This window comes from Sitophilus oryzae, unplaced genomic scaffold, assembly GCF_002938485.1.
Source record: "Sitophilus oryzae breed Bouriz unplaced genomic scaffold, Soryzae_2.0 scaffold_1307_pilon_pilon, whole genome shotgun sequence".
NCBI classification, from domain to species: Eukaryota; Metazoa; Arthropoda; class Insecta; order Coleoptera; family Curculionidae; genus Sitophilus; species Sitophilus oryzae.
In genome coordinates, this window is record NW_022145957.1 from 216,751 (window position 1) to 240,035 (window position 23,285).

Genomic DNA, 23,285 nt, shown 5'->3' on the forward strand with positions numbered 1-23,285 from the left:
GAGCCTTAGCAAGCAGTTCATTAAAATTGTTAACGCTGTCGCGCGGTAGCTTCTCCCGAATTTGCCTGTGAAGCAGTCCATACACCATGTCAATCTGGACCTCCTCCGTAAGGGTGGTTGGAGGTAGCTGGGCTAACACCGAACGCGATTTGCAGACAAAAATATCCGTAGGTGTACCGGCGTCTTGTTCCATTGAAAAAAGTTCTCTATACACGCGATAAGGCGGTTTCTGCGGACCGAAAGTTACCCGTAGTAAGTCCAGAGCATCTTGCCACGTATTAACCGACGATTTCACCCCTTGGTACCAGGTTGCGGCGAACCCATCGAGCAACATTGGAAGACCTCGAAGCGCATTATCATCTGAAACCTGCGTGCAGTCTTTATAAATCGATATTGCATCGATAAATGCTTTTACGTCGCAGTTTTTGTCGCCATTAAAACGCGAAGAACATTTTGCAAAATTTCCATTTAAAGCTTGAATAGCAGGCGCTGGATTTTGAGGAGCAACTGTAAGTGTCTGTAGAAGCTGTCTAAATTGTTCATCCGTCAATGTGACCGCCATCTTCTCCGAGTCCGTGCGTTCGACTGGTCCTCGAGATCGTAAATGATAGGGATGCTCCACCGTGGACAAAGCAAAATCTTTCTAACTACTGTACTTACAGTTTGCTAGGCCTTCCTATTTTTTGCTTGAAAACACTTCACTATATTCGATTATTGGCCTCTCGATTTCCTAACAAAATAATCGCAGGAGCTTATAGTCAAATCGTGAATGATAACTTAACACACTGCACTGTGATGCGATCAGCTGATCGAAGTTATCGGAGTCGGGGTCAACGAACGCGTTTCGTACTTTGGTCCAAAATCGGCAACGCCGCGCCGGGAGCCGAAAATACGACGACACGACAAGCCGGGAATTCGTTGCAATTTTCACACTTTGCAAATCTTTCCAGCCACAAGTTGAGCGCCAGTGTAAGATTCCGGTTGGGGATTTTGGGTTGCTGGTAAATAATCCACACTCGCGTGAAAGTTACAACTACTTTAATTACGAAAAAACTTAGTAAACACTAATAAAACGATTGAAAATCACCCGGCGTTCAATGTCACGTAAAGACCTTTGCAGACTGACTGCTCGGGCGGCGTTGTCGGCTTGTTCACCATATTTGGGGAACATGGGACAGCTCGGGAGCTCGTTACAACATATATTTCCTTCGGCCACACACCCGCTTTACCCGATCCCCGAGAGCGACACGAAAGTACAGCGTAATAGACTATTAAATAGCCTACAAAATTTTGCGAGAGAAAAAAAAAGGAAGCGACGCACATGTTTTTTTTAGAAAAATATTTCAGTGATAACCCATATGCACGTCACTGGTGAAGATTTCGACATTTTTTTAGCATTAAACTATGCCGCAATTATAGAAACTTTTACCGTCAAAATTTCATTCGAATCGCTAAAAGCCTCGCTAAAAGCACTACGAAGAAAATTATAATAAATAAAAAAATGAAGATTTTAACCCCCTATAACTACAAAACAAAGCAGAATCAGATCTATGTTGGTATAAAAAATAAATCTTATTAGTACGTAAGGAGTTAGCACACATTGAAACATGCTGTATATGGGACATGTATTTTGTTTAAGTTTAATGAGTTCGTCAAAATAAATAATTGCAAAACAAAACAAATATTCTTCTGTCTTATAAATCTGGCTATACATTTATAATCTATCCTCTTTAAATATATACTTGTAAAATAGTATAACAAAACCCATTCTATTTGAGTTAAATCCTGCAATGGAAATAAATATTGTAATAATTTAAATTTTAATGCTTTGGCAGTGTGCATTTTCTATTGAATATAGATTTTTAATCCAAAAAGCCTAATAAATATTAAACGTGATACGCCGTTTATTTGAAACCCATGAATTTTTAAATTAAAAGATTGTAATTTAATATTAGATAGATAAATTTTGTAATCAGTATTATTTATTAGGTATTAGAATACTTATTGAATATATAAATATATCCAGAATTTATAAGAAGTATCTATCTTTAATTTTTTTCGCTCAAAGCTGTAGTGGGTCTACTAATAGGCCATTGTCAGCTGAATAGGCATCTAAAAGCTAACGGGATTGATGGACGAGCCATGTGCAAGTTCTGCCAATCTGAAGAAGAAACGACATTTTATGTTGGTGCTACAGCCTGGCAAGTGTGCGGTTCTTGGTAGTAGGCAAAAATAGGCCATTGCTAGGGAGCTACATGGAGGGTTCAGTATCCAAGTTGCTAGACTTTGTAAAAAGGATATGACTGGAGACCGTAACCTAAGGATCAGAAGAGGATCACAAAACAGAGAAGGTCGGAGTGGATCAGGGCGATAGCCACCTGCAGGAGTATAATCTAATCTAATCCTTTTCTTAAGGACGGTCCACTCTTGCTATACCGGGTGTTGCATCGTCGGACGGGACATATGAAATCCCATGTAAATTTCAATGGGGTCAATTATTGGCTTCCCTAATTATTTAAAAGAATAATTCTATTTAGGTTTATTGAAGAGCACTAAAACCCACATTCAAAAGAATAACTTTAGATATTTTTGATTAGCCAGTTTACGAGTTATCGCCGTTATTTCTTTTTAAATATTTCTCCTTTCTTAAGGCTCTGTATTTACTTATGAGCACCAGTCAAGGTAAAAGATAACTGTCAAATGAAGTTGTCATTTCAGAAATTTACCTATTTAGTGCTTTATTATTATTGAAAACTCATTCCTACTTCGGAAATCTTAAAGATGTATTTATAAATACAAATTAATATGAATTAAAGTAAAATAAATTAATCAATTACAAGGTTAATTATAGTATTATTACAATATTCAATAACTTATTAATTTAGGTACTCTTAAATTGTTAGAACTTTAGGATTTAAGATGTTCAAATATTCCTCCATCGACTGCTAGATAATAACCCAGCCGATCATAAAACTCTCTTTTTACATTCGCTAGTTGGTAAACTGAAATTCTATTGCATTCGGCAGAAATAGCATTTTTTAACTCGTCTAGATTTGGGTATTTTTTATCTTTGTATATCCTGTTTTTTAAATGGCACCAGAGAAAGAAATCATTTGGCGAAATATCAGGAGACCTTGCTGGCCAATTTACTATATGATTTAGGCCAATAAAGTTTCCGTTAAAACTATTGTCTAAATATTCCCGATCAGCCAGGGTACTATGTTCCGGACAGCCATCCATTTGGTACCAAACTTCCTAATTTTCCCTAGCGGCATCATGTAAAGCAGGTAAAATATGATTTTCCAGTAGTTCCAAATAATATTCTGCATTTAAATTTCGCGTAAGAAATAATGGCCCGATAATATTGTGTCCGAATATACCTGCCCAAACATTTACTTTCTGTGGATATTGCGTCCTTGTTTCGACAAACCTGTGTTGGTTTTCTTTGTTCCAATATCGATAAGTTTGAACATTGGGTTCATTATTTAAGGTAAACGTGCATTCGTCAGTGAAACATATGTTTTTTAAAAATTCCCTATCAAAACGCCTGCCGCCGTATTTCATCCCCATCTTGTAGCTCTTGGTGCTTTTCATATTTGAAGGAATAGTATTTATGTCGTTTCAAAATTCGAAACGCTGTAGTGTGATCTATTCCTATTTCATCCTCAAGTTTCCTTGTGCTGATCTTTCCATCGTTCTCTTCCACGCACAATAAAACTTCCAAGTCGGTATTATTTCTTGCATCTTCTCTTTGTTCCTGCCTTGCTTCACATCTGCAGTTATTTATTAGGGTACCTTTGGTCTCAAATCTCTGGATATTCCTTGCGATTGTAGATTTTCTAGGTATCGGTCTATTCGGGTACAGAGCAGCAAACATGTCCGACACCTTTTGATAACTATTTCCGTGATAATACCATTTAATCATCAATACTTTTTATTCTGTAGTGTAATTCATGGCTAATATTTTCATTATTTTTAATTATTATTAATTTAATGTAGGTATGAGTTTTTAATAATAATAATAAAGCACTAAATAGATAAATTTCTGAAATGACAACTTCATTTGACAGTTATCTTTTACCTTGACTGGTGCTCATAAGTAAATACAGGGCCATAAGTATGGAGAAATATTTAAAAAGAAATCGGCGATAACTCGTAAACGGGCTAATCAAAAATATCTAAATTTATTCTTTTGAATGTGGGTTTTAGTGCTCTTCAATAAACCTAAATAGAATTATTCTCTAAAATAATTAGGGAAGCCAATAATTGACCCCATTAAAATTTACATGGGATTTCCTATGTCCCGCTCGACCACACAACACCCGGTATAACACTGCTATATAGCAAAGTTATATAACATGTTACATAATTTTTAGTCGTATCTAGCAAATTTCGCTGCTATATAACTTGCTAGATGTTATCCATTTGTAGTCGGTAAAGATAAAACGATGTTACGCAACACTGCTATTGTAACATGAAACAACGCGTCCAGACTTGCTAAATTTCTAGTTTAGCCGCTCATATTTTCAGGGACGTACGCGACAGCATCTTGTGTGGTGAGCTGATATTGTTTTTTTTTATTTACTGGTCCGTATGATCGAAAAAAACTGCGTCCAGTCGGCCTCCCGTCCAGTTGGCTTGGACATGACTATCGATGACATTCCCCATATCCATATAGAATGACAGCGATCTTCATTTCATAGCCATCGCTGACGCCATTTTTTTTGTCAACTAATTGGAGTTGTATAAAGATCATACAGCGTGATGGAGTATCCGTAGATTCTCATTTAAAGTGAAATAAAAAAAGCATGATGCATGGTTAAAAATTGCAAAAAGTATGTATTTGGAAAGAGAGAAAGTTGAGAAAAAAATGCGCTGTCTAATAGGTCAGTTCCAGAAGGAACAAAAGAAATGCAAATCAGGTAGCAAATTAAAAGCAAAATGGTTTTTACTTTTAAGTTATTAATGTTTTAAAAGATAGAAACATACCACGAGAAAAAGCCGAGGCAGGTATTGAAAAGGTAAGCTAGTTCAATTATATCTAGACCTTGCTTGTAGGCTACGGCGGACTCAAAACCGCTCGACTTTCTTTCTCTTTCTTCAAAAATATTTACGCACGCCGCTGCTGCAAGCAGAACCTCTTTCTCGCCAAAACGATTCATGATTACAAAAACTATAATGTGGACGGCTTACGTTTTTTTTTAACATATGACATGTAGCTTGTTAAATAGCAATGTTAAGTAACATGTTACTAAATGTGGACCCTCCTTTACATATATAATATTTCTGTTGTACACATTTCAATATGAGGGAAAAGAAAAAGAAAAAATACATCAACAGTAGTTCTTACAGAATATCAAAAATGACGCTTCATAGTCATATTGACTCTCGATCGGTTTCTCAAGTAAAATAAATGCCTGAATAGTTATTGCCAGAACTTTAAACTAGCTAGATTTTCACCAGGATACAACTTCCGGACTTAAAACAATCTCTGGTAGAGTAACTGCCCAACAAAGAATAATAATACGATGTTGCAATAACAGTGACATTACTCAAATTATTTTGTTTTTTTGATTAATCAGTATGTCAGTCAATTAAGGATTTTATATACTAAGGACTGGCAAAGGTTAGTCTTGGGTCGAGATTTCCGTATGTAAGAAGAGTACAATGCGTTTATAATGTATTGAACAAAGAGGGAACAGTAAACACGTTGCCAAACGTATAAAATTAACCGAGACACTGTGCACATTGTTAAGAGACATGGAAGGGGATATAGCAGATTTGTCGCAGTCGACCGGTTGACCCAATCACTACCTCTGTCAGTACTTAAAGTTCTAGGGAAAGGTGTACATCATGCGTTCATCTTCACGATTTAATTACGTCTCGTGATACTTTATTTGTTTATTTATTAACGAGTCGTTGTAATTTTCCCTATAGCTTGAACATTTTAAAGTGCAAGTTAAAACGGACATTTGCATTTTTGGTAAGAATAAGTGAAATTAAGTTGGTGTTCGACAGTGGTCGCGCTATTAAAAATAATTGATGGTAGTTTTTCACAAACTTTCTGCAAAATTCTTTGTTAATTCTGATTGTAGTTTTTCAAAAACTTTTAAGCAAAAATCTCCGTTTTTGAAAAAAAGTCTTAAAAATAAGCGGTTTGCGATCGTGATTTTACTTTACTTGATAGGGAAAGGCGTACCGGCAACAACGCAACAGCACACCGTCGCATTTCTTTAACTCCGAATTACTAAGATCCCTAAGCGATTTGTTTCCACACATGTAAATACCGACCCAAAAGTAACAGTTGCCAGCACGGTATAATAATATGAGACAGCGACGGATCGGCCAGCGCGATTGCAGCCGGATGCTACGCAGGAGTGGGGAGTGCCAGCCGTATATTATCGAATCCGGATCTAGGGGAATTAAATAAAAGACTAGTTTAACGTACGTGGATCGGCCAGAGCGATCGCAGCCCGATGCTGTGCAGGAGTAGATAAAGCTTACCCACGCATAAAGGACACATGAAAATCCAGCCTTAGTATAGTATTGTAACCAATCAAGATTTGATATTCTTTATATCTACTCAAATCAATTATCGCCTATTTTTAAAAAATATATATTAATTTGAAAAACAAGCCACATATTAATTTAATAAAACTAGAATAGAAATAAAATGAATCAATTATTTATTTTATCATATATTTAATGGTATTTAAGATAAATACAAAAGATCTATTTTTAAAACTTTTTAATATCCTGCAACTTTGAAACTATGCATTTCCATACTCATATTTATATGAACTTTTCTTCATATTTTTGGGTGAGGAATCAATAAGTACTTATTTAAAACTTACGCAATTTAATGATATTAACTTTTTTAAACGTTGCTATTAGACTTGGATCAAGACATATTAGTAAAATTGCGTTAATCTCATTAAGGAGGTCGAAATAACAAAAAAACAACTTACAGTATTATATGCGGCATTAAACAGCTTATAGTATTTCGCTAACAAAAGAAAAAATTCACAGTCCTTTACAAAGATGCAACCGGGGGGGCATTGAAAATGATGAATAAAAACGTAAAAATATGATTAGTGTTAATATGAGTGTATTACATACATATGTTTAAATAACGAACTTAACAAAAAACAACTGATTTAAAGATTCACTGAAAAAGTAGTAGTGTTAACATTAAATAAAACATTATCAATAATAATTATGCGATCGCACCTATCCGTAAAACAAGCAAGCAAAAAATTAATACCTACTACTGTATCTAAAAGACTTTTTTTAAATTACTAAACTCTTAGCCACACTTCTGTTTTTCTTGGCTGTTGTGCGTCACGTCACAGATTAACAGGCCCACGTTTGCACCACAAGGCGATGCTGCAGACCACTATCCACTAGGTAGACCGGTCGTAGAAATTTATGTTATACAACTTGTAGTCAATCTACAAAAATATTATCAAAAACTTTTTTTCTTTTAAAATGTGTTTATGTGACATGTTTATTATACCATGACATGTTTATTATACCTTTCATTTAAAAAAAGAATCATCAAGATTGGTAAAGCGGTTTCGGCGGGATGGATGCAACAAAAAAACCCTTTGAGCTTTTATATATGTATGGATTAATTATTTTTCCAACATATTTTACTTTGCAAATTTTTATAAATATTCAGACTCGCCAATATCGTACTCCACCGTGTCCAGCCTGTTTAGCCAAACGTAGGCCGATTCCTCTTCGGCGGCGTCGTGACCCTGGCCGAAGGAAGAGTCTTGAAGACGCTCATCCGCGCATAGGAATAAGTTGACTGCGTAGCGTATTGCGTATTAATCGATTCTGAAACTTTCTATCTCGTGTATAACATCTTACGCAACTTTATTATTTTAATCTCGATTTTAATGGATAAATGTGTGAAATGCCACCTGAATATCTTCCGCCATGACATGTTTTTACTTTTTTGTTATGGTAAAGTGATTTGTATAAACTTTATTCAATAACGTATATTTTCCTCCATTTGTGATTTTTTAATTTTAAGCGAAAATTAAGTACAACATTTTAGGAAAAAGAAACACTGTAATATTTAAAAGAATAAGAATAAGAATAAAAGAAAATAAGTACATTCAATACATATGTATGTGTTATAACATAATATAGCCATTACTATTATACTATTATTATTAAAATAATATGTATAAGTCAAAATCGCAAAACTTAAATTTGATATGGGTTTCTTAGTTTTTAACTAATATAGTGGCGAATTACAAAAATTCCTTTTCAATGAAAATTAATGAGTTAAATAAAATAATTTAATAAATTACTAGCTTTTTCTCGCGACTACGTTCGTGTTACACCTCGAATCGTTCATGCATTGATTTAAATGATTTTTTACCTCTTTATAGAGGGCTAGTGAGCATAGATGTTTTTTATTTTTCATCTTTTTTTTTATTTATTAAGAGCACTAATACTCTCTTTATTGGTTATTTTTTATTCTTTGAAGGATAATTGAGGAAGATATATTTCGTTATGATGTCACTAAATAAACTCTTGTATAAAATTTTATACTGTCTGGTTTATAATGTTATAGTATTGCATTTTCGTACAGCAAACTTTAATTCCCTATTCTACTCCCTAAGGGTATAAATTTCATAAATTCGCTTTACCTTTGTGCCAATTTTTATGTGTATAATCCAGGGGTCACCAAGTTTTATATAAATTTTTACTAACTTTACCCATTTGGTTGATGAATTTCAAAAATTTCTTCTAATTCTTTTTGTAGGATTTCATTCTTCTAGACCAAATAGTAAGGAATCTTCATACAACAAACTGTTCCGAGATAATTTTACTCTCTAAGAGGATGAATTTCCTAAAATCGCTTTGTGTAGCTAATTCACTAATGTCGTTTAAACGAACCTTTGTGCTAATATTTATGTATCTAAAGCTGGCGGCATGAACTCACTCTAAAATATCTATAAACGTAATATATAATCTAACTGACACACCACTGACAATGACAAATAATTTATTTCTGGAGGTATTGTGTGTAGGTATTTTTCAGGTATGTTTTAGTATTTAGTCGTTTTACACAAAGAAATAGCCATTAAGCACTATAAAAATACCTCATAACAAATCTACACATATATACCTTTCATTTAAAAAAAGAATCATCAAGATTGGTAAAGCGGTTTCGGCGGGATGGATGCAACAAAAAAACCCTTTGAGCTTTTATATAGTATGGATTAATTATTTTTCCAACATATTTTACTTTGCAAATTTTTATAAATATTCAGACTCGCCAATATCGTACTCCACCGTGTCCAGCCTGTTTAGCCAAACGTAGGCCGATTCCTCTTCGGCGGCGTCGTGACCCTGGGCGAAGGAAGAGTCTTGAAGACGCTCATCCGCGCATAGGAATAAGTTGACTGCGTAGCGTATTGCGTATTAATCGATTCTGAAACTTTGTATCTCGTGTATAACATGTTACGCAAGTTTATTATTTTAATCTCGATTTTAATGGATAAATGTGTGAAATGCCACCTGAATATCTTCTGCCATGACATGTTTTTACTTTTTTGTTATGGTAAAGTGATTTGAATAAACTTTATTCAATAACGTATATTTTCCTCCATTTGTGATTTTTTAATTTTAAGCGAAAATTAGTATAACATTTTAGGAAAAAGAAACACTGTAATATTTAAAAGAATAAGAATAAGAATAAAAGAAAATAAGTACATTCAATACATATGTATGTGTTATAACATAATATAGCCATTACTATTATACTATTATTATTAAAATAATATGTGTGTAACATATTTCTTTAACGAATTAACCTGTAACAGACATTTATATGCCCAGTATATTTTTGTTTAACAAACCAATCAGGAAAAATCCAAAACTTACCGTTATAGGAGGTATAAGATGATTAAACTTATATAATAACAACTACTTATCGGATAACAAATTAATTACTACTGTCAGCTAGTTCAGCTACTGTCTACGTAGAATATACCTAGAGTACCTACACCTACCTATGATGTAGGTAGATTAAAGCTTATTTTGACGTTACCTCTCACTTCGGTGTCACAAACTGAATTTTTCAGAGATAGAAGTACAGTACATGATATGGGGACCCTTATTCCGAAAGTAGTACAAAATTAGACCGGGTAAAAGGGCACTATCATCAAAAATCGATATATTAATACCACCGTATAGAGAAAACAAATACTTATTTTTTGATCCACAATAAAGTCTTCGTAGGGAGTAATTTTTTATAATTATTTACAAAAAAACATTTCCATTAGCGCTTATGACCAAAAAAAACTTAACATGAATAATCATTTCAATCATGCGAAAATTTGGTTTAAAAATAGATTTTTTTTAATATAACTTTCATTTAACGAAAAACAAAGGCCTAAATGAAAAAAAGAAACAATTTAAAAGTTTCGCTTATGTCTTGACAAGGTATCAAAGCAAACCCCATATTTTTTGCTTTTAAACTAATAAAGATATATCAATAAACAATTAGCGATGTAATGGTTTTTGCGCGCGCTGGCCGACTGCCGCCGCTGCGCCGAGATTTCCTATGCCCTTGTATATATGACGTCATGGTGTGGCAAATGTAGCATTTTAATTCGATTTGGGCTCCCTTATATAGGATAACAGAAACATTTTCAATGTTAAAATTCTGTGGCGTACCTGCTTTTTTTTAGAAAAATATTCCAGTGATAACCCATATGTACGTCCATGGTATATATGTTAACACTTTTATAGCATTAAAATATGTCGCATTTATAGTAACTTTTCCCCTCAAAATTTCATTCGAATAGCTAAAAGTACTTTGAAGAAAATTAGAATAAATCGAAAAAATATTAAGACTTTAACACCCTGCAGCTGCGAAACAAAGCAGAATCGGACCTATGTTGATATGAAAAATAAATCTTATTTTTACGTGAGGAATGGAACCAGAGATGGCTTTTTTGAAACACCCTGTTTATTTCCAGCTCTAAGAAAAGTAAAGATTTCAGTTAACGTCTCCTTTTTGCTGCCAGGGCTAATCTGGACGGGGCCTACTTTGTTTACGCGGAATCCGAACCGCTCTTTTATCATGGTCAGTGGCCTAACCGACTTAGGAAGTGTCTAAATTAACTCTTACTCACGAGATATCCGATCTCATCCGGCCTCGAATCGGTGTGAATGAGCAGTGTGTATCAGTAGATTTTACACTTTTCCCTTGGACAACAGCACGATACAGAGTTTCGAACCGGTCACCCGTCCATCCACCAGTATCGCCTTACGTTGCTTAACTTCGGTGTTCTAATGGGAACCGGTGTTTCAACGTAGCTAGGTCGTTGTCTCAGCTCTAAACAGTTTTAAGGTATATGAAAAATAAAAAGAATTATGCATTTTTATAAAAGCTATTCCCAGTTAAGTCCTTTCTTAAACTTGAAGTAGGTTAAACTTTCTAATGCGAATTTAAATAGAGTATAAAATTCTAAAGGAAAAAAGAAAGGGCACATAAATAATTAGTAATAAAATAAAGTTCTATTAAGAGTCTGTTTAGTATTCTTTCGAGGTTTCTCTCCTCGACGTACACAGGAATGGCCGGAGAAAATTTTTTAGTTTGCTTTACGTTAAATTATTGTCGTCTCTTACTCTAGCAAGATAATTAGTTTGTTAGAAAATGAATGAGTAGGAGAAATATTTAATTTCGTGTAAATCTAATTTTAATAGACTTAAATGATACAGGGTGAGTTTCCTCCGGTGTTCTCTAAGGGCACCTCGGAAACTACTGGAGACAGAGAGTCGGTTAAATGGGGAAAGAATTGCAGTTTTGTGGGGTCATAAATATACGTCTTTCAGATTTTTGAAAAAGTTTATGGCTTACTAGATATTTCGAAGAAAAAAAATTTGGCTATTTTAAAAATTGTCCCTAATTCCATTATAATCTATTTTAGACATAAAGTTTTCAGATAAAAGTTGGAGATAATCACATCCCTAATGAGTTTGTGTTCTCCGATTTTTTCTAAAACCTGTCGTTTTTGACATATGACACAAACATATGTTTTTTTTAATGGAAACCATAGTTAGCCATGACTTCATAAAAAGCATATTTTTTTAAGCTTTTCAGCGATATAAACTATAATATGTTTTTTTCACAAAATTACTGAGTTATAGCCATTTCTTATCTTTCTTGACTAATTTCACTTAGTTAGCTATAGAAACAAGTTCAATCATCGTTGCTCTCAGAAATGTGAAACTGTCACATCCAAACTTTGTAAATTAAAATAAACAAAAATTGTAAATACGAATTTTTCAAATAAAGAAAAACAGTTTCTAGGGTACCGGTGAACGTTACTTACGTTTTTTAGAGAACGGTTTTCAAAAAGTTAAATTTAGATACTGGCGAATTAATAGAGTGGTTCTAACATTAATTTTATTATGACACCCCCCCATAATGAAAGAAATGTTAAAATTATTTATATCATAATTATGTAGACTCAGGGATAGAAAGATGTGGACCAATTGCATGGGCCTCCTCCGATCACCTGACCTATCCATTTTAGATTTTTTATGCGGTACGGTTAACAACAAGGTTTACAAAAGAACTTATGAATTAAGAGAAGCACTCGAAGAGGTAGTACAGGAGAAGTTTAATTAAGTCGACCGGTCGAATTTTTTTCCTCAAAAACGGTTAGTGCTAGGTATAGAATGTTCAATATAAAACTTGATAAAATTTTACAGAGAATTTAAGTATCTCATAAAAAATGAGGGTACCCATTTAAAATAAGAAAGATGCTGCCAACTTCCTGTATTTCCGGAAGTGCCGCAATATTAAAATATTTTTAATCGATAGATTTCGTTGAAAACAAAAAATCGATAGATTTTGTTAATAAATAATCGAACAGTTTGTTGCCTCGATCTTAAAAAGGTAGGTACAAAGTAAATTGCTCGCGAGTTGCAATTAAAACGGGTAAATTTTGTTTTACTTAATTTAGTTGGCTATGAAAGGTGCAGGTTTTCTCCTAAAAAGAAGGGTTCGGTTAAGGAAAATGGCTGTTGCAATTAAGTTGTATATTTGATATCAATAAAACTTTTAGTTGCGTAATCGAGGGCGCGATTTTTAAATTCGTTGTGGCCATCCATGGATATATTCAGCGCCGGGCTAACTGAAATTTAAATTTCCCGCTGGTGATTTAGGTTGTGTCATAATTAATTAAAAGTCATATTTTTTTTTCATATTCTGAAAGAACATATTTTTTAAACAATTAAAAAGTTTTTCTCTATCTTTATTTGGTTACAAGCTATGGAATTCTAAATTTAAAATTTTTAAATAATTCTCAACTTACCCCAAATGAGCGTTTTAAGCTGATTAAACCGAATGATATTTTGTCATTAGTATCTTTTTTTTGGTAAATTAACAATTAATGCAGGTGCCCGGTAGCGTAGAGATACAGGCTCTCGTCTACCAATCTCAAGGTAGTGGGTTCGAATCCTACACCCGGCATTTCATCAGCCGACTATTTTTATTAAAATAAAAATAGTTTGGGTACCTAGGTCGACTCAGCTTTAAATGAGTACTTGGGATTCACAATCCTGAGGTAATAATAGGTGGTTGAAGCGTAGTGCTAGCCACATTACCTTCCTTGTATACCGAACGGCTCTAGCATGGCAAACTGTACCTTGCTACTCCCAAGGTGTTAAATGCTATATACGGGAGCTATTGTTTAAAACAAAAAACGACATATTGAAAAATTTCATCTTTAGAGTCTCACAGCTTGTAAACAAATAAAGATAGAAAAACACTTTTTTAATATACAGAGCGTAAAAAATGTCAAGTTGCCACATATCTTTATTAATTTTTTGACATTATCATTAAGAATCATTAAGTGTTTACAACTGAAGATGCATTTTTATGATTCTGAAAACTAACTTTAAACTTCTGAATAAGTTAAAACGATGGAAAAAATTCTTACTAATAGGCTCTAACAGCTATTATATTTAAAGGATTTGAAGGACATATTTTTTATGAATGCTTTTTATAAACTTAAAAAATAGAGTTAATATACAACCGTATCCTATTCTAGCTTTATAATTTTATAATGTTTTTTTTTTATTTTTATTAAAAAACGATAATTCTATTACCCGGCCGGATACCTGTGGCCATTAAACCAAAATACTACTACATCTAGATCCCTGACTACTACTAACTGCTACTAACCAACAATTTGTTTTGTGTAGTCTGTGGCCTGTTTTTGTTTAAATGTTTTTTTCATTATTCATGTTGGGGATTTATTTTTAAATTAATGTTAATCGTTAGGTGACCAGTACCTTTTGTTACCAGTTTCTTTTGCATAATCAAAATTGTCACTCTAAATCGCTGTATTTTTTAGACAGATGTCACTTGTCTTGTCATTATTTAATTCATTATTCGAATTCTTTCCTATAGAAGAATGGAAAGAACACTACGCAAAAGAACTAAAAGAAGACAGAGAAAAATATATTTTATACTCCCCTAAACGTTGCACCATACAAGGATAATACATAACCATCGACGAGGATGACATACAAAAAGCATTAAAATCCATGTAAAATAAAAAAGCGTCAGGACCAGAAGGACTACCAGCAGAACTATTAAAAAACGGATCATATAAATTAATACTACACCTGAAAGAACTAATGACAAGGTATATAAACGGTGAACCAATACCACTAACTTGGAAAGAAGCGTGGATAACACCAATCCACAAAAAAGAAAAAAAAGATGAATGCTACAATTATAGATGCATGTCGGTCACAAGTACTATGAGTAGACTATATGGAAAGATACTGCGAAATATAATCGAAAGGGAGTATGCACCGTATGAAATAGAAGAACAGGCATGGTTCCGTACGGGACGATCGTGTATGGATCATATATTCACTCTGGTTCATATAAATGAAAAAAAAGTGGCAACCAATAGAGATGTACATCTGCTCTTTGTTGACCTTACGAAAGCGTATGACACCATTCCGATCCAAATTCTCTGGAAAGTCCTCGAAAGATCCTCTATAAACAACACAGCGATAGAAGCAGTAAAACAGATATATAATGAGGCAACATCAAGAATAAAACTTGGTACGACGCTATCTGTAAGTTTTCCTGTAACTCCTTAGTTAGGCCCTTGCCTACGACAAGGTTGCTGCCTATCCCCGATGTTATTCAAGATCTATCTGAACGAAGCTTTAGAAAAATGGAGAAGATTGTGCAGAGGAATGGGAATACCACTTAACGACGAAACAACTTTATACAACCTTCACTTTGCAGATGATCAAGTGGTAGTGGCCCAGGATAAGGAGGACCTACAATTTATGACAACAAGACTTTTGAACGAGTATGGAAATTGGGGGTTGTCGGTAAATACATCTAAGACTAAGTATTTATGTATAGGCCAAGCAGCAGAAACTATACATCTGAATGGAAATCTAGAGATAGGTGCATGCAGTAAATACACCTACCTTGGAACTCAGATAGACTATACTGGGCGAACAGAGAGCGAGATCGAGGAAAGAATACTGAAAGGTAAACAAGTCATCGGGCCTAAACTCAGTATTATGGTCCAAACACATCTCATATGAGAAAAAACATACTATTTATGATTCCATCTTTAAAAGTATAGTTTTATATGGATGTGAAACATGGCAGCTCACTAATAGAATGACACAAAGACTATTAGCACTCGAGATGGACTTCTGGCAAAGATCTGCGGGGATATCAAGAATGGAAAGAGTACCGAACGAAAAGATCAGGGAAAGTATGCATGTCCAGCAAACGATAATTGATAAAATAGAGAGAAGACTGTTGGTATGGTATGGACATGTAGAAAGAACCAAAGAAAGTCTTGAAATACATACCAACAGAAAGAAGGAAAAAGGGAAGGCCAAAAGCAACATGGATTGGAGGAGTACATAAAGTTATGTCGGAGAGGGATCTTCATCCAGGGGATTGGGAAAATAGGAAAGGCTGGCAACTGGGTACCGGAAGGCGTAGCACGCTATGAACCCGGATTTATATATTATATATATATTATTCTAATTCTCAGAATGTTGTTAACAAGTTTTACCTTAGAATAAAATTTTAATCAATCACAATTGTTTATCTCCATCATTTACCGGATTAATAATACAACAATTACAGGTCAGTTACAAACAATTCATTATGTATAGTGATTTACAGTAATTTTATTAAATTATACGAATATTCTCGTTGATTATTGGTTTGAAATAAATATGACAGTGTCCTCCAATGAAATTGCGAGTTACTAACGTGTGTCACGGCCTTGAATTTTTACTGTTAACGCGCGTAAAGAAGTTTCACTTCAAAAACCATTTCCGGTCTACCAGAAAACTTTACACCAAAACTTCCTTACTGCAGCTATTTTGTAATAGCTAATATCGGAGCTACAAAGTTCTCAATTTGGAGTACAAAGAAACTCCGCCACAGGAAATTATGTGTTTGATTGGCGAATGGATATTTCACTTTTGTATTGACACGTAGAGCGCTATTAACAGTGGCCGGGCGTGATCACATCGTGCGTTTTGTTCCAGTTTAATAACTCGTTTAATTGCACGGCACTTTTATGGAATGGAGGAAATATTCCGGCACAAATACCGTTTCACTTTGCAATTATTGCTTTTAATAGTTCGATTGCGAAAATTAATCGAACAGTTTGTTGCCTCGATCTTAAAGGGGTAGGTACAAAGTAAATTGCTTGCGAGTTGCAATTAAAACTGGAAAATTTTGCTTTACTTAATTTGGTTTCCTATGAAAAGTGCAGGTTTTCTCCTAAAAAGAAGGGTTAGGTTAAAAAAAAATTCACAGTCCTTTACAAAGATGCAACCGGGGGGCATTGAAAATGATGAATAAAAAAGTAAAAATATGATTAGTTTTAATATGAGTGTATTACATACATATGTTTAAATAACGAACTTAACAAAAAACAAGAGATTTAAACATTCACTGAAAAAGTAGTAATGTTAACAGTAAAAAAACATTATCAATAATCAATAATAATTATGCGATCGCACCTATCCGTAAAACAAACAAGCAAAAAAAGAAATTAACATACAAAACATCAGGTTAACATGATGACAGATCATGATCGATGATAGATAAAGAATTCTTACGGAAAGTTACACTTTACGATATAATTTTTTTAACTGTTAAAGGCAAACCTATTTGGTTGATGAATTTCAAAAATCTCTTCTTATTCTTCTTTCTGTAGAATTTCATTCTGCTAGACCAGATAGTAAATGATTTTCATACAACAAATCGTTCGACATAATTTTCACTCTAAGAGGATGAATTTTCAAAATCGCTTTGCATAACTAATTCACTAATCACTAATGTCCTTTAAACGAATCTTTGTGCTAATATTGATGTATCTAAAGCTGGTGGTAAGAACTGACCCCTAAAATATCTAAAAACTTGATATATAATCTCTATAATCTAACTGACACACCACTGACAATGACAAATAATTGATTTCTGGAGGTATTTTGTGTAGGTGTTTTTCAGGTATGTTTTAATATTTATTCGTTTTACATAATGAAATACCCATTAAACGATATAATAATACTTCATAACAAATCTAGACATATATACCTTTCATTTAAAAAAAGAATCATCAAGATTGGTGAGGCTGTTTCGGCGGGATGGATGTAACAAAGAAAACCTTTGAGATTTTATATATGTATCCCACTTCGGTCTCACAAGCTGAATTTTTCAGGGAAGGAAGTACAAGTACGTGATATGGGGACCCTTATTCTAAAAGTAGAACAAAATTAGACCGGGAAAAACGACACTGTCATCAAAAATCGATATATTAATACCACCGTATAGAGAAAACAAATACTTATTTTTTGATCCAGTACAAAATAAAGTCTTCGTAGGGAGTAATTTTTTATAATTATTTACAAAAAAACATTTCCATTAGCGCTTATGACCGAAAAAAACTTTAAACATGAATAACTCATTTCAATCATGCGAAAATTTGGTTTAAAAATGGACTTTTTAAATATAACTTTCATTTAACGAAAACGAAGGCCTAAATGAAAAAAAGAAACAATTTATAAGTTTCGCTTATGTCTTGACAAGGTAACAAAGCAAACCCCATATTTTTTGCTTTTAAACTAATAAAGATATATCAATAAACAATTAGTGATGTAATGGTTTTTGCGCGCGCTGGCCGACTGCCGCCGCTGCGCCGAGATTTCCTATACCCTTGTATATATGACGTCATGGTGTGGCAAATGTAGCATTTTAATTCGATTTGGGCTCCCATATATAGGATAACAGAAACATTTTCAATGTTAAAAACGTTGCAACTAATTTGTATATTGATATTGATAGTATGTTATGTCGAGAACTAAACGCACAAAAGTGCACGTGTGCACTTGAACTCTACGTTGTGTTAAATATTGTTTTATTGTGATTACCTCGGATGCGCCTCGACAGAAGCAATATTTTGGGAAATTTGAGGAGAATAGGTTGTGTAAATAACATAAACACTAAATTTGTAAATAGCCCTACTTATTTTATTAAATGAAATAAAAGGAATGCGTACTCTGCCTGGAATTCACATGTAAAAGAGCACGGCAGAGAAAACCACGATCACTATTCCAGAGAATCTAACTATGCTGTCTTGAACTTTAATAAAAGGGAAATAATAATAATATAGAAACTGTCCTCATACCTAGGTTTATAGTTCATTACATTCAAAATATGCCACATTTATATTGTTCAAAACTGAAGAGTTAGTTTAACGGGTCCCCACCCGTAGGTACGAAGTCCCTGGTTGCGGAGATCGACCCTAAAGTTGAAGGTTTGGTACAAATATCTTTAGATCATAAGTAATTCTATATTTATTGTTTCTGGTTGCTCTTTTGCGAGTTAAGATATTCGTCCATGCACGGCCTAAAAATGTTAGCACAGTCAACAAGGTCCTTATTCTCACAAACCACAAACATCGGCACGCAGGAACAGTAAACGATTTTATTTAGATTACTTTAAAACTGGAATTATTTACAGCATAAATAGATTCCATTAAATGCATACACATGTTATATATTTTATACACATCTTATATATCTTTGTTAGATCAAATGAATAAGGAAAAGCTTTTGAACAGAATTACAACAAGAAAACAAAATTATATGATATAGTTAACATTAGTTAAATAATGAGAAAAAATTTACTTTACCTTTAATTACATTCTTTGTCACAAAACTCAAGAACCAAAATAATATCAATGCATCTCGAATGGTAGTCTAAAAGCTATTATTTAACAACTATTATCTTTGGTCGTCGCCTGATTTCCCTCTCCCTAGTTTGCGAATCATATTTTAAAAATCAATAATTTTATTTATGTATACAGAGTGTCTGAAAACTGAACATTTTAGATTTAAAGAAATATATCTATTTTTAAAAAGGCGGTTCATCTCATCATGTTCCCAAATGTTCTACTTAAAATAATGTCCCTCATATACATTACCTAATATTATGCAACAACCTTGACTTCTTCAGCACCCCAATTAATTAACCTATGCTCTTTAGGCGTTTCCTGATTTATAGCAGCTGCTAATTCTTTTATGGCCCATTAGCAGGTATAATATAGTAATAAATATGTATCGATTGCCCTTAGCGCAGTGCAGTGTTTCCTCGAACACATAAATGTAAATCAGAGCCGTTCGAAGAGTTTTAAAGAAATTATAATTGCGGACGGATTTTTTGGTCGCTTGGAAGTATTAATAAAACTATTTATATGTAAAAATATACTTAATATTTAAAATAAAAATATTTCTTGCCATATAACTATATATATGTTTTGTAAAATCTTCAGCTTTCAAAAATAATGAAAAATTGAAAATAAAAAGTTATGTTTCTTTGTCGGTATGGGGAAACCAACCACCGGTTTCGGTTTTTTCGCTAACGTTTTCGGAGCCTATACCCCATCGTCAAACGAGCTAAACGGGCCGAATTTCCTAGAACGGCAAACAAACAAATTACTATATCAACTGGTGACTTCTTAGTTTAGTGTCAGTGAGTTATTAGATAAATATCTAATAGCGGCAGTACACAGATGGAAAGAAGCATTTTCAGGCGACTTTATAAATATAAATAAAAGTGAAAGGTTCTTGCAGTATCAATATGTAATATTTAAAAAGTAAAATAACTCGGTTATTTTGGGCTTATTGGAAAAACGGAAAGGGAAAATATTTTTCTTTTATCTGAGAATCTGAGAAGATCTGTCAATCCTGAAAATATTTGCACTTATTTCTGACGCGCTCTTGTGTATTTTTTTTTTAATTTTTCATTATTTTCTCAGAAAATCCTAAAAGAAACGCGCGACTAGTGTTAAAAGTTAAGTCTCGAGTTAAGTGTTTTGGTGTATTAGTAGTAATTAGTTTTATTTCGCTATTGTAACACCATCAGGTTCCTACCCCAAATGTATAGACTATAGATCATGACAACTCACAAAGAGTAATAGCTCAGTAATTTAGTAAGAATGGGTTGAAATTAAATAACGAAAAAACACAATATATTAAATTTGGTAACTATGGTTTTTCCGCCAGAGATCCTCTCTATGTCGGGGAAGAGATGATAACCTTGCAAGGACATATTAAATTCTTAGGTATTATTTTGGATAACAAATTTACTTGGAAGTTTCACATCCAATACCTTTTAAATAAAGTAAGTAAATTTTATTACTTGTTATTAAATTTAAAATTTTTACTGTTTCGTAACGTTATGCTAAGTGTGTATTACGGATATACAGGTTGTTAACTCGACAGTTACTTATAGGGGAACAGAATGGCAACACTGCCTATTGAGAACGCATGCATTATTGATTTTTCTGCCGACTCGTCCCGTCGCCGTCGCGTCGTCTGTCGACGAGCGGGCCGAGGTTGCCATGTTTCAACCATAAAGCTCTTGCTGCGAATTATGAACAAATTAAGAACCTGTATGTTATCAAACTTGAGATTTGGTTTAATATTCTGGTGAAATTCGTCTCATATGTGTGATTTATTTATATTTCAAAAAAAAAAGTTTAAGGTGTATATTTAATTTAAAACAAATTGAGAGTTGTAGCAATACCTTTATTAACAGTAGCATTTTAATTTTGTCAGATTTATATATTTATGAAGTTTTAGTTTTTTATAGAAATTATAGTCACCTATTTTCTCAGGGTACGCGTAATCACGCCTATTCAACAAGAAATAAATCTATGTATGTTATTAATAAATCTAACGAGAACTGACACTGTTTTTAAAGGGTTGCAAAACTTTGCTATAAAAATTTTCAATAAATTGCCAGATTACTTAAAACCACTGGACATGAAAACATTCAGAAAATAATTAAAATATTATCTTGTGAATAGGTGTGATTATTCTGTTAATAATAATAATTTTTTTGTTTAATGTTTATTATTCATTTATTTAAGGTGCATTTTTGGGTAATTATTATTTATTATAATTGTTATATATATTTTAAGCCACCATTAATTATGTAATCTTTAAGTTCTAGTTTTCGGATTATTTCTTGTTTTTTTTTGTTATTGTTACAAATTTTTCAATATAAAATGTGACATTTGTTCCACATTGTATTAACAATATTCGAACAATAATGAATCTATCTATCTATCTATTTAATGGAAAATAAATTTCTGACAGTTTTTAGGTATATAATAAAATTATATAAGAGTTTCTTGCCTTGAACTGCTAATATAGAAATTAATTCCAAGCAAGAAAAGGCAAAAAAAGATTCAAGGCAACTTTATGTACTATATTGACTAAAATAGTGTGAAAATGTCCAACCATAAACCTAATATGAACTTTTTTAGAGTCACCCTGTATAATAATAAAATCGATTTCAATTTTGCATTCTCCAATGCCTCAAAATGTTCCATTTCGGTTTAGTTTCTCCATTTCAATACATCCCCGTTGGCTTATTTATATACGTACAAGCCGCAACACGTTTATTATGCGGAATGCGTGCCGCCGAAGTGAATAAAAGATTTGTTTATTCCTTATCATCGACCAAGTTTTAGACAATGTTCGCCGAGCCGGGCTCAAAGCGTACATAACAAGATCTGTCTTGGAACCAGAATAATAATTGCCGAATACTGATTGAGCGCAAGCAACGCGAAGATGCTATGTAAGCCGATGAATTTGCATGGTGTAATGACTCACTTAGCACGTTTACAAATTTATAAAACATGTAAATTGTTAGAGTCTTTCGTCTCGAATTCGTTTTACAGATAAGTCTCAACAGTGCAGAGAGTAATTTTTAGTTAAAAAAAATATTAATAAATAAATGGACAAAACTTTGTGATAATTTAATTTTGATATTTGTCAAATCCTGGACGGTAAACAAAGTACCAGTAATGGACACCTCGCAGCAACATTCGTCTACAACCTAACCAACACCTCCATTGACGTCGTAAAATCCGTAAAATTCTTAGGGCTTGTTGTAGACAATTCTCTAAAATGGGACATGCATATCGACGCTTTATCTAAAAAAATAAGCTCTGCCTGTTTTGCATTAAGATCTGTTTCTAAGGAGCTTAACTTGTCAGTGACTAGAACTGTTTATTATGCACTTTTTGAGTCGCACCTCAGATATGCACTACCATTCTGGGGTACGTGTTGTACGACTCAACTTGACCGCATTTTCAAGCTCCAGAAGAGAGCTGTTCGATATACAATGGGAATAAACGACAGAACTCAGTGCCAGGACTTGGCGGACAGAACTCAGTACCAGGAAAAATTAAAAATACTAACTCTTCCTTCCTTAGTTATATTTGAATTCGTTGCCTAATACGTCAGCATGTAGCAGCTTCTCAAGAAAGGCCATCTCATACTTATCCACTCAAGAACGCGGAGCAAGATCTTTATCTACCTACCCCACGTTCAGAGTTAGTTAAAAGTTCAATATTATACAACTCGAAAAAAATGCACAATCACCTGCCATTTGAAATCAAATCCATAACATCATTTTTTTCATTTCGCAAAGCATTGAAATTTTATTTACTAGACTTATTTATCGAATTTGATCTTGTAAACACTGGTCTAATTCGCTATTACTATATTTAGTATAAACTTACTAAATATTTTTGAATCTTATTTTTATTTTTTTATTCTTTGGCATTGTAAACATTTATAAATGTTTATTTTAAACAATAAGACTGGCAATGTAATTTGTATACTTGTTTTGTATTCTCTTTTGTTTGTTTATTTGTATA